Raw genomic sequence first — 12,073 nt, forward strand, 5'->3', positions numbered from 1 at the left:
AAGGCCATGAAATCAAGTGAGGATGGCATAATCCTGCCTGATCCAGACTGCGATCCTGAATACGACTACAACTGCCGCCTGCGTCGTGCTAAGCCCGCCGCCGCAGCCTCCGCTGCAGATGAGCCGGCCAAGGAGGCTGCCGGTCCACAGCTTGCTGTTCCACGCTTCGAAGATTTCCTCAGGGGCGTCATGAACCAGTACAAATAGATTTTAAAATAAATCAGTCTCAGAACCAACACCTGCTGGGCAATGCAGCTCACTCTGCAGTCTCTAATTTTCTTTGACCACAACCTCCGACAGAAGCCTCAAGGCTTTACAAAGCTTCAGATCAATCATAAAACAATGCAGCTTTTAAATAATCCATCTCACTCTCTCAAACAAGGTGAAGGCTTCCTAGTTTTAGTCTGGTCTTATAAAGCAGGAACAAGAAAAGAGTGCCATGCCACGTATAGCACCGTGTGTTATGTTTGTATGTTTGTCGAAAAGAGGCGTTTGTATAGATGTGTGGTAGAGTTAGGTTACTTTGAATTTAAATTAGTGGGCAGGATTTTCTCTCTGTTGTACATTCCCTTTTACTTGAGTGTATTTAAAGTTAGTTTCAGTGGTTTTCTGTAACTTTGATCTTCACAGAGCTTCATTTGTTTAGATTTTGTAAAGTTCTAAATAAAGAAAAAAAAATCACTTGAATTTAATTTCTAGATAATTATTGTTTACACTGCGGTCACAGACACATCTGCTTGGCAGCTAAACATAGAAAAAGAGAAGAATCAAAACACAGAGTCAATCTATTCCAAATACTGTGATGCTTACTCTGTGATTATACACATCATTTCCATGCATCAGTCCCCAGCTGTTGCAGTGAACATGCAGGGGTGTATTGTGCCAGCTGGCAAACAGTGTTAGGCTTTCACCGGTTTGTGCCCATTATAGAAACAGCTTATTGCTGCAACATGTGCAACAATAAGGTGTTTATTTCCAAATACAATTACCATAAATAGATCTTATAAATATAAATATATATTTTGAAAGGTAGTAAGCAACCCTGCAAGACCCCTGATGAATGTTTTTGAGGTTAAAGGCAGTGTTTTTCTTTTCATTTTGCTTCTATTGTCAGAGAAACACGAATGCAGACAGGAAATGATGAGGCTAATCATGGCAAACACTATGGGTGTCACGTGACACCCATAGTATAGAAACTAGCTGCACCTGAGCTAGCCGTCATGGATGGAGTTAACGGATCTAACTGCCAACATTGTTTCTTAGTTTGGGCAAATAGAATATCCATAATATGTATGAGTTAATCACAAATGCCCTGTTTTTCTTACAGGAAAGGTAAGTCCTTTAAAATGCTAGCATTCTGCTAATGCTAGCATTCTGCTAATGCTAGCATTCTGCTAATGCTAGCATTCTGCTAATGCTAGCATTCTGCTAATGCATGAAGATGATGGGCCAGGTAACAATTTAGGCCTGGACATGCTCACTTGATTGAACCCAATTCCAAACAACAGCTAAAACAGACATTGTTAAGTATCATTAAATCAGAGGTGGGTGAAGGTGTTTGCTGCTAGAAATTCTTCAGTTCATTCAAGTCCAAATTGCACAAGCTCTGAATGAGCTCATGCGGCGGTGACATCCCATAAATTTACAGAAATATAATTAGCAATGATTAAAACCTAATGACTACTTTAAGGTTAGGCTTACCCCACAAAATATATTTTTTTGTGGTTACAGCTCCATGGTGACCAATTCATTCATCTGAAGCGCAACCTGCTGTGTAGCTGGAAGTCCAGAGTATGGAGCTAAAAGCTTAAAGGACCAGTTATGCCAATGCATTAGAGCATGGATGTCATATTCATTTTAGATTGCAGGTCACTCACATACAGCCCACTTTTGTGTTCTGGACCAGTGAAACCCTCCTTACTGCCAGTGTAAAGAAGTTTAACTCTGCATTTCACTCGCTGGGCCCACGTCCTTAGTTGAGGTTTGACAGCGTTTTAGTAGATAGCGGTGAATGGCTTGGACAAGAATTGAGCTGCGGTTTGGGGAAGGCCTCAAAGGGGACTGGTAGTGTCTCCCGGGCCTGGCAGATCCCCATGTACTAAATAGAAGTGAAGAAGTTAATGAATTGAAAAGGGGAGGAAGGGTGGGGCACGTAAACAAGAACGGACAGCTTGTAGAGCTGGGGGAACTTATATAGATGAGACGCGAAAGGAGCTCATGGTCCGAACTCATGGTCCCGCTCCCGAAATTCAGATACTTTATCTCCAATTAATCTGTCAGAGATCTAAATATATGAAAAAAGTACAGTTTTAACAGCATATTTAAAGAAAAGCTGATGTAGTAAATAACAAATCTGTCAGCACAACTCTTTGGGTTTAAATTATAAGAAATAAATGTGTCAAATACTGTGTGTCCTGTAATAATAAAACAGAGTTTTTGTCAATTAACAGAAAATGTCCTATTTTTAATTGTTTATTTTAGTGGGGACAAACTGTACGAAGAATCAAAACACATTTCTATGTCTCTAACTGTTGTGTCATTTAATTATTTATCTTTTACTATATTGCTTTGGTGTAGTATGAATGACCTGATCAGCTGGAAAAACTTTAAAATCTATGAAAATACAATACTGGAGTCTTTGCCGTGCTGATTCTGGACCCCTAATCAGAGAAATCTTGATGGTACACATGATTTGAGATATTTTAAAGATTTCTAAACTGAATGTCACGTCATTTGTTCAGTTTATCACTAGACATGTAAAGAATCTCAGTGTGATCAAGTAATGAGAAACAGGAAATGAAACTGCTAGCGTAGTTGTTTTAGGATTGGTTATTCTGGCAATATTAATCAATGCAGGCTTTCTAGCCTGTACGCAGCTGCAAACTGGCATTTTTGCTGTTATTGTACAAACCCCCACATTTATTGTAAATCAAGCATATCCTAACTCAGGAGATCTGGGAGACTCCTGCAACTTCTTGAGTTTCTGTTTTCAGGTTTTATAAAGTTTTCAATTTTTTGAGCACAATTTAATCCCCAGAAGAAGACAAATGTTAGCAGTTGCTTATCTTGTTCTATTTTAAATAGAGTTCGTGTGCCTGTGCTTGTCTGGTTGTAACAGGGCTGTTGAGTTTTAAAATCTGCTTTTTTCCCCCTGCATTTTTATTAAATAATAGCTGTACATGTTAATATATTCAGCTTCCTGTAGACCATAAAAAGTAATATGTGTACTTCAGCACATAGTCATTTTATATATTTCTTTATGGGTTCATACAGCTCTCTCCACACATAACAGAATCAGAGAGTCTACCAGCTGATCACAACAAAAATGAGACCCAACATTCACTTTGGATGATGAATGAAGGCATTTTTCTCAATCTTTATTTAAGAAGTAGTTGGTGTTGCCGTTTGGTGCTGTTTTCCCCTCAAAACCAGAAACTCCACATTTCAGAAATGGGCTGCAGCTGTCGGATACAAGGACTGCTTTTCAATAACAAACGTTTCAGCAGCTGAAGCACACAACAGTCACCTGGAGCAGGCAAACGCTGTTGGCGATGACAGTTTTAAAGGCAGACAATAGCTGGGTCCTGTAATGACTACCTGCATGCAACATGTGTGCAAGAAAGCGCTGCGTGTTGCTAATTGTAGCTGTTGTCCTGTAAAGTTTGGACTTGTGCTGAGCTCTTGTGCTTGTGATGGAATTAAAACGGTCTGCATCAGACCAGCGTGGTTTACCCTGCTGTGTCTGTGAGTTCAAAGGGTCTTACTTTCTTAAGTGTAGTGAAGGACCGAAGGTTTTACATTGTAGTGCAAGTCCTTTAAATGAATACTGCTTTATTTCTGTACAGAAATTTTCATTTTGATATACAATATACAATATGTGCAAGATCCAACTAATCCACAGACTCTTTCAGTTACCATAGGAACATGCCTATCACATGCTACAACAATTTAACTTCACTGGGCTTGGGGAGACATTCATGTACTCCACCACGCAAAGGCTGGATTCAAATTTAGCTTTTTTTTTTTTTAGGTCTAATCTACATTTGGGGAATAATTATTGCTCACTTAGAAAGAAATGAACAGTCTCTAAATTTTATGGTTTATTCATTTTTTATGGAGGCAACAAAAATCCAGAATAAAAACATTACATTAAAATCTAAATTGATTTTGGCATCATTGAGTGAAATAAGTACTGGATCCCCAACCATCCACCCATAGATTACAGGTGATTACAATCAAGCAATCAGTCAATCAGTTACAGATACTTGCTTTATGTATAAAGTACACTTAACATAATCAGTTTCTTTGACCTCTCCACCATCATGGGCTATATCAAAGAGCCATCAAAGGATGCCAGGATTAGAAGTCAGCAGGAAGTTAGCTCGCTAGTTTCCACCTAAACATGATATGGCACGTTCTGACTGAGAGATTTCTGAAAAAATTAAAACGTACAGCTCTGCCATCTCTTCCAACATAAATGAAGACAGAAAACTAAACAGCAGTGACGTTTGTAGGGTTACTGACGTTGGGCTAGCTGGTATATAATGATGTGCTATGTGATCGCTAGCGACACAGCTATGTTAGCATAACATAAACACAGTGAAGCTGGAGGATGAACGCTAACATTTTTCACTTGATAAAAGTTAACGTGATGGTTAGGGACAAATGCAATTGCATGTCAGGATGCTGGAAATGGACCAAAGTTAAGTCAGGAGAATAACTGAGATCATCCACCCACAATATGAGGTTAGTCATTAATATACTGCAACAACATGGGAATAGAGCAGCTGCGAGAGAATTCAACATTAATGAATCAATGGTACGGAAGTGGAGGAAGCAAGAAGAATGAGTTGAGTAAAATTTGACGTATTTGACTGTTTTGTTTCCCTTAGTGCGCCTTATAATCTGGTGTGCATTATGTATGAAAACAGACCCGTTGATCGACAGTGTGCCTTATGGTCTGAAAAATATGGTAATAATTATTGACAATAAGGGTGGGGCAGAGGTAAATTTTAAATAAGAAATATGGAATAAAAAACAAAATACAAGATACAAGATAAAAGATAAAGAAAATACGAACTACAAAGTCCTTAATCATACCCTAAATCTCAAGACCCAGGATCCAAGTGAGGATGACTTTACTCCAAAAACATTCGTGAAAAGAATTATTCTTGCCTAAGACACTCACATGGATATGTAAACACTGCGGATTAGTGCAGTTTTTTCAAGCCAGCTTCGAGACTTGAAAAGACTGCCTGAAGCATGTATGTGTACTTACTGCACTCTACTGGAGCATTTCAGTTCAATTCAATTTTATTTATACAGCACCAAAGCAGTTGCCCCGAGGTGCTTTATTTTGTTAGGTAAAGACCCTACAGTAACACAAAGAAAACAGAGAAAACCCAAGCGACTCTCTTTGAGCAAGTGCTGTGGCGACAGTGGGAAGGAAAAACTCCCTTTTAACAGGAAGAAACCTTCAGCAGGATCAGGCTCAGGGAGGGGCGGCCATCTGCTTCGACCGGTTGGAGGTGCAGTGAGGAAGACGGGACAAAAGACTTGCTGTGGAAGAAAAATAGAGATTAATAATGAGTAATAAATAAATACATAATGGGTGGTAAGCAGTAATCCTGAAGAATGGGGTGATATGGTACTATAAGGTCATTAAGATAAGACAGGCTTGATTATTCAAGACCTCATATGCTCTTTTCTGTCTCTCTTTTTATTATTGTCATGTTTCTTTTCCATGCAGGCACAATTTACCCACTAAACCACTGAAAACTCCAAGAACTTTTTTTAAACACGAGAACATTTTATTTTTTTGCTTGAACTATATCCATGATCTTAGCACAAGGACAGTGGAAATCCCATCCTGTAAAAGATTTCTTATTGCTTCTTTGCAATTAAAGACTAAAGCAACACTACCTGCCGAAAAGTGTGCTAGTCAGCTTCAATGTCAACTACAGTAATTCTACACATGCACAGATGCATGTGAACAATTATTGTAGGCTCTTTACCTCACAATGTAAAATTCTTTGAGGCAACTGTTGGATTGAATTGATGCTAAATAATAATAAAACCAAGTTGAATTGAAAAATGGAAACAAACAAATTAGACTGTGATTGATAATCTTAACAGACGTGTTGTCTAATCTTCATTATCAAGGTTTTGTGATGACAAGGCTTCGGGATGTAGTGTTAAGTAGCTTTTAAAGTGTTGGTAAGTTAAGCACATCGTGCAGCACTCAAGCCGAGGAAGGAGGAAAACCTACATGGTCTTCACAGGACAGTAATAAATATTAAACTACCCAACGGAAAATAAAGTGATTGTTTCTGTTTTACGGTTGCCTTTCTGTAAAAGTCACTGATGACACATTTAAACATTTCTCACATTTGGAGCTGACCGCACATGTTGCGGCCTGCATTCAGAAATTATTGTTGAATCTTGTGTTATTTTCAGTAAACCATTTCTATTTATAGCAGTTGGATCCTTAACGACACTCTGGAGAACTTTTGTCTGCTCTTGGTTTGTTCCCAGTCTCTCTGTGTTCCTCTTTTCTGTTTCCCCCCCGCCCATCACCCCCAACCAATCGAGGCAGATGGCACTCCTCCCTGATCCTGGTTCTGCCAAAGGACTTTTCCTGTTATAGAGGACTGTGTGATGGTTGGGCTCCTCTAATACTGTACAATCATCTCAAGCACATTGAGATGATTGTACTGTGAACTGCCCAGTAGCTCTGAATTCTTGGCACAAGAGACGCCAGCCTGGAGAACTCAACGTGACCAGAGTCACCACATTTATTGTGCAACAGATGAAACCGTTAGTTATGTTCACTGTTTGTGGATCTATGTAGCTGCCAAGAGGCTGTTTGATAAACCTTTGATATAATTTTAAAATGAAACGCATCCACACTGAAATCATAAAAACACTGGACACAAACAAATCTGTGTGCAAACGGTGTGTAAGAGCTTTTTATTAGGACAGCTCTGTCAGCAACATTTTTCTTACCTGAAAAATAGTTCACACCCACAGTCTTGAGACACAAAGTCCTAGCAGTCTTAGAAACACACACAAAGAAAGTTAAAATGCTTAGAATTTGAACTAAACACTTTTGGGATGGTTTGCTGTTCCAGCTCCTTGTCACGCTAGGCTTGGTTGGGTTGAGCAGCCATGCTCCGTCTCTGGGTGTTGTCCTGTGCTCCTGCTCTTCAGCAAGCTCACCTGCTCCACATCTGCCTCATCAACATTGTCTGCATCATCAGAGTGGAAAACAGGCTCTCCTGATCCCTCAATGTGCCTCACCTGTGGTCTTTAAGCTCCTGAGTTTAATGTCCTTGTCTCTCCACTTTACAACGTTTTCGCCGTGGCTGAGGAGCGGCTCAATCCTCAGATCCATTTCCCTGTCCTTGATGAGCTGGTCCAATACTTCTGGAATCCCTCATTGAAAAACTCACAACTTCTGCTTGCCCACCCAGCAACCCATGACCTCAGCTGCAGTCACAAAGCAAACAACTGGCCCTCCCACAGCCTCCCCCCCGCGCATAGTGAATAAGCTCTCTCTTATTGTCTGCAAGCTCACCTTTGTCTGCAGAATATCTGCGAACCAACTTACCTGGATTAATCTACCTCTCGCCCAGTGACTCGTCTCTCTGCCGCCTGCTCTGTCTGTCTGAGCCCTCCTCGCAGACATCTGCTCCTGAGTTAATAAACGAGCTGTACTGTGAAGCGCTCTCTCCTGGGTCTTGCTTAAGAGACTGCCTTTTAATATTGCTACTTTCACATTTCACACGATCATTTATCACAAATAACTTCTACCATTCTGTTTTTTTCTTATAGTCTCTCAGTCTTTTGCTTGAGCCACACTGAGCATCTCAGGGAAAACAATATTCAGCTATTTCAGTTTCTTCAGTTGGATTTTCTCCTGCTTTTTGGGCTTAGGATTGGAGGCTACAAGTCAATGTGTTTTTCCTAGAGTACATATAGAAACAGGTGTGTGGTTTTATGAAGATTGCAGGCACCCGACACAACCTGTGGATTCAGAATCATTTTAAATCATTAGCATGCAAATTTATGATGTACAGCGTAGAATAGCGCTATAAAAGACAGGTAAGAACAAAACAGGCCAATGTGCATGTTTAAAGAATTAAACTGTGATTTTTAGTGTTCATGCTGTGGAAGTCAGTTGCCTCTGTGTACTATTATTTCTTCCACTTTGATTAAATATGAGAAAATCTATTTTGGTTTCAATGCTCAGTTTATTTTCCCACACCAGTTCAGTTATTTTTTTGAGCAGGGTAAGAACAGGCTGTGTTAGTATAAGCCCAACAAGGGCTGAAAACAATGACCATAAACTCTATGTGAAGCATGCTCCATACTGGAACTATGTTAAACGGCAGTGTTCCTTTTTAAATAAATAGGAAATAGTTAATGAGGCCTAATGTGTTTGTGTCACACGTCAGTGTAAGTTATCCAAATGTTGCCTTAGAAAATCGTGAAAATCGCAAAAATAGCATAGGGATGAGCAAAACGAGTTATTTATAGCAGGCATTTCTCTATATTGAATTCAATTCAATTTGATTCATTTCTGTAAATATCTACCTTTTTTATTTTAAGTAAAAAAGTGCTTGATGTGCTGACCTGACATGAGCTTAATATAACTGAAATGTTCCCCTGTGGGGAAGAATTAGAAGAATTAGAAGAATTACGCAGAGGGTCCATGAGAGCCTGAGCGCTGCAGAAAATGAAGATCATAACCAGATTTCTCTGCTAACCTTCTACCATTTGAATACATTTAATGCAACAGATTATAGCACCAAGGAGACAATAGAATTAAAACATAATCTGCAAAGCTTTTTGTAATTGTTACTAAACCATTTACCCCATTGTCAGATTTACAGATTTACAAACCCTGAAGCCCATTTTAGTTAAAAAAAAAAATCTGAGGAGAAAACTGCAGAAGGTCAAAACTGAGAGAGAAAGATGTGTTTATAAATTTCCCCGTGGTCTCATTCTCAGTGCTTGAAGTGCTTCCTCACAAAATATACATTTCCTCCTCTGTCATGCTTATGTGGTCAGACACTGCAGCGGCTTTCATTTGAATCGCTGCAGTAACATCATGCACACACACACTTAAAAGCTTGAGAAGAACATAGAAATATTTGACTTCAGGGTGAAAGAGAGAACAAAAATGCTGTTAAATGTGAAAAGTGTCGCACAGGCATGTCAGAGAATTTGTAAAGGGCACCCTTTTCAAAGGTGAAGAGCCTCCTTTGACAAGGTGTTGCTGCTTCTTCCTGAACCAGGGCCGAAGGAACCTTATGAGATTAGCAGTGATGTGCAAAAGAAGTACGAAAGTTTTCTACTGAACAGTAGCAGAGATTCTGTTTTTTATTTTAATCATTAAAAATTAGTAGAATTGAAGAAGTTGTTGGCTGTTTTCTTCATCTTATAACTGAGGAAATAAAGACATTAAAATGAGTATTCCCTGTTGTTAAAGATCAGGGACTTATGTTGAAAGAGGGGGTTTCTTTCTCCTGCCTGTGCGAGGAGGACATCTACATTTTTGATACCATGAATCAAACTACGCAGTCACTGTCATTCTTTTTCCTGTGTTTGTGCTGTGTCTCGATAACTAATAGGTCCTGACAGAGGCCTCTGGCTCCCTCGGTCTTTTGCTCAATATACATTAAAGACTGAGTCGAAGTGGAAACTAAGAAAATAAAGATGACACAAGGTACAGGGAGGGACAGCAGTGTGTTGCATTAGTTTCAAGCTCTTTATTACAGTCATTCGGCTGTGAAGAGTGAGAGAACAACACTTGTGCAGCCCTTAAAGAACATGAGACGACCTCTGCCCACAGCACGAGATGAACCCTCTTCTCACCCTTGATCCATTCTGATTCAGTTCCAGCCTTCAGCTTAAAAAGCTAAAAAGCTTTTTTAGCTTTTTAAGTTGCTCTGCCAAACAATATCAGAGCCAGAAAGAACTTGGAAATTAATTTGGAAAACGTGGCAGCCAAAAAGTTTGGTTCTGTCACTCGAACTATAGAGCTGAAGCTTAGCAGACTGAAAACCGATATACAGGTGTTAATCAAACACCTGCATCTTTAATGGTATCTAAACAGATGTTAGCCAATAAATACATCAATAATCACTCCCTGTACTGAAGGGGAATTTAACTACAGATAATAAAAACTATTAAAAATGCTGTGAAGTTGGACTGTACCGCAGAAATCCGTTTTGGAGCAAGTCTCAAGTGGCCACTCCAACTGCAGTACCTGCAATATTAGATGGATACAGATCTCGTTCAGACCACGATTGAGACCATTGCCTTCATTTTTAGTATTGCGCAAAAAGATGAACTAAATGGCTAAGGCAGGATTTGCAGGGATGCAATTTACACTCTCACTTCTTATTCAGTTTCACATTGGGGTCACACTTTGCCAAATTTAGTTGTAGGCCTGTTGCTTTACTTTGCTCATGCTAAAAGTTGACAAAAATTTATTTTTAAAAGCATCAAACTGTGTTTAGTCAAATGCTCTAGTGCGACCATTGTGCCAACATTGTCTGGGAGTTGGCTGCCTGTGCACTGTGGCATCAAAATGTAGCTGCTGGTCACTGTGGCTAATTATCAGCTAGCTGTGTGTGAACAGGCAGCTAGCTTGGCTAATGCTAACTACTAATCAAAGCTTTGTGATGACTGCTTAATGCTGATGATCGATGAACAATCCATCCCTGTGAGTCCTAATAAAGTTAGAAAAGCAACTGTTTTCATTGAAACTCTGTGCTGTACTCAGTGTGATAAAACTAAAGAAATCCAGCAACAACATTCAACAAAGCTTTGTTAGTTTGCTGATAATCACATATAAAAGAAACTAAAAGAAAGGACTGTGCTGGCAGATTTTTACCACGGTAGAATTATAAAGACAACATTAGCTAAACACTTTGTTAGCGTTAGCGGCTGCCCAGCTGGTGAGCTGCTGGCTGACTTTGTGCCTCTGAGCTGCATGTTTGCTGTCTGGCAGGCTGGGGGAACCACAGGACTGCTGATGGACCTGGCTGCCAATAAAGAGGCAGTTCATGCTTCTAGTGGGTTTTTGTGTACACACACACACACACACACACACACACACACACACACACACACACACACACACACACAAATCTTTGCTTATATTGGAATCAAAAGATAAAATGATGCACTCTGTTCCTGGTGGACTGCAGGGTATGAATCATCTCCTCCTGGACAGTGAGGTGTGTGGTTGACAAACTGAATTCATACCACCAGATACTGAGGAGGCCTTTTGCCCTTCATGCTGTACTATGATATCAGTCAAAGAACTGGAAATATGCATAGTTTAAGTTTGACTTATTTGTTATATCGAGCATCCACCCATTTATAGAATTCTAAAATATGGATATTTCACAACACTGTTCCAGTCGCACATGTTGTGGGTGGAAGGAACAGACTACAGTTTATCACACACGCACACACGCACGCACGCACACACACACACACACACACACACACACACAAATCATCTGTTTTTTCATCTCCTGTCTCCCAAACAACTTGCTCATTTAAATGGTTCATATGTCAACAGTTAGCTGTGTCTTTGCGCATCACCCATACAACATTTACAAAATCAATATGCTGTTTTTATTCTTCTAGATAAAGTACTGTGCAACTCCCAGAGGATGAGGAAGAGGACAATAGAAAACAAAGAACTTATTTTCTGTATCAGACAGTGCAGCAAACAAATCTGCTTTTAATGTGCACTTCAATATTAAGTGGTAAAATAACACAATATGAAATAAATGAAATGCAGACTGGTTCTTCTCTGTACCAGAAACTACATTTTTGTTAGTGGCTAAGGGAAGATTCACAGAAAGGCACGTCAGGCTTCAGCGTCACACAGACCTTGATGCTTTACTTTTCCCAGCCATTCTGTTGTTGATTTGCTGGTCTGATCGGGATCATTGTCCTGTTGCATGACATAATTTCAGTCAAGCTTTGGCTGCCAGACAGATGGCCTCACATTTGACTCTGGAATCCTTTGGTTTACAGAGGAGTTTAT

This window comes from Haplochromis burtoni, unplaced genomic scaffold (assembly GCF_018398535.1).
Source record: "Haplochromis burtoni strain Fernald_Lab_line unplaced genomic scaffold, NCSU_Asbu1 Contig_219, whole genome shotgun sequence".
NCBI lineage: Eukaryota > Metazoa > Chordata > Actinopteri > Cichliformes > Cichlidae > Haplochromis > Haplochromis burtoni.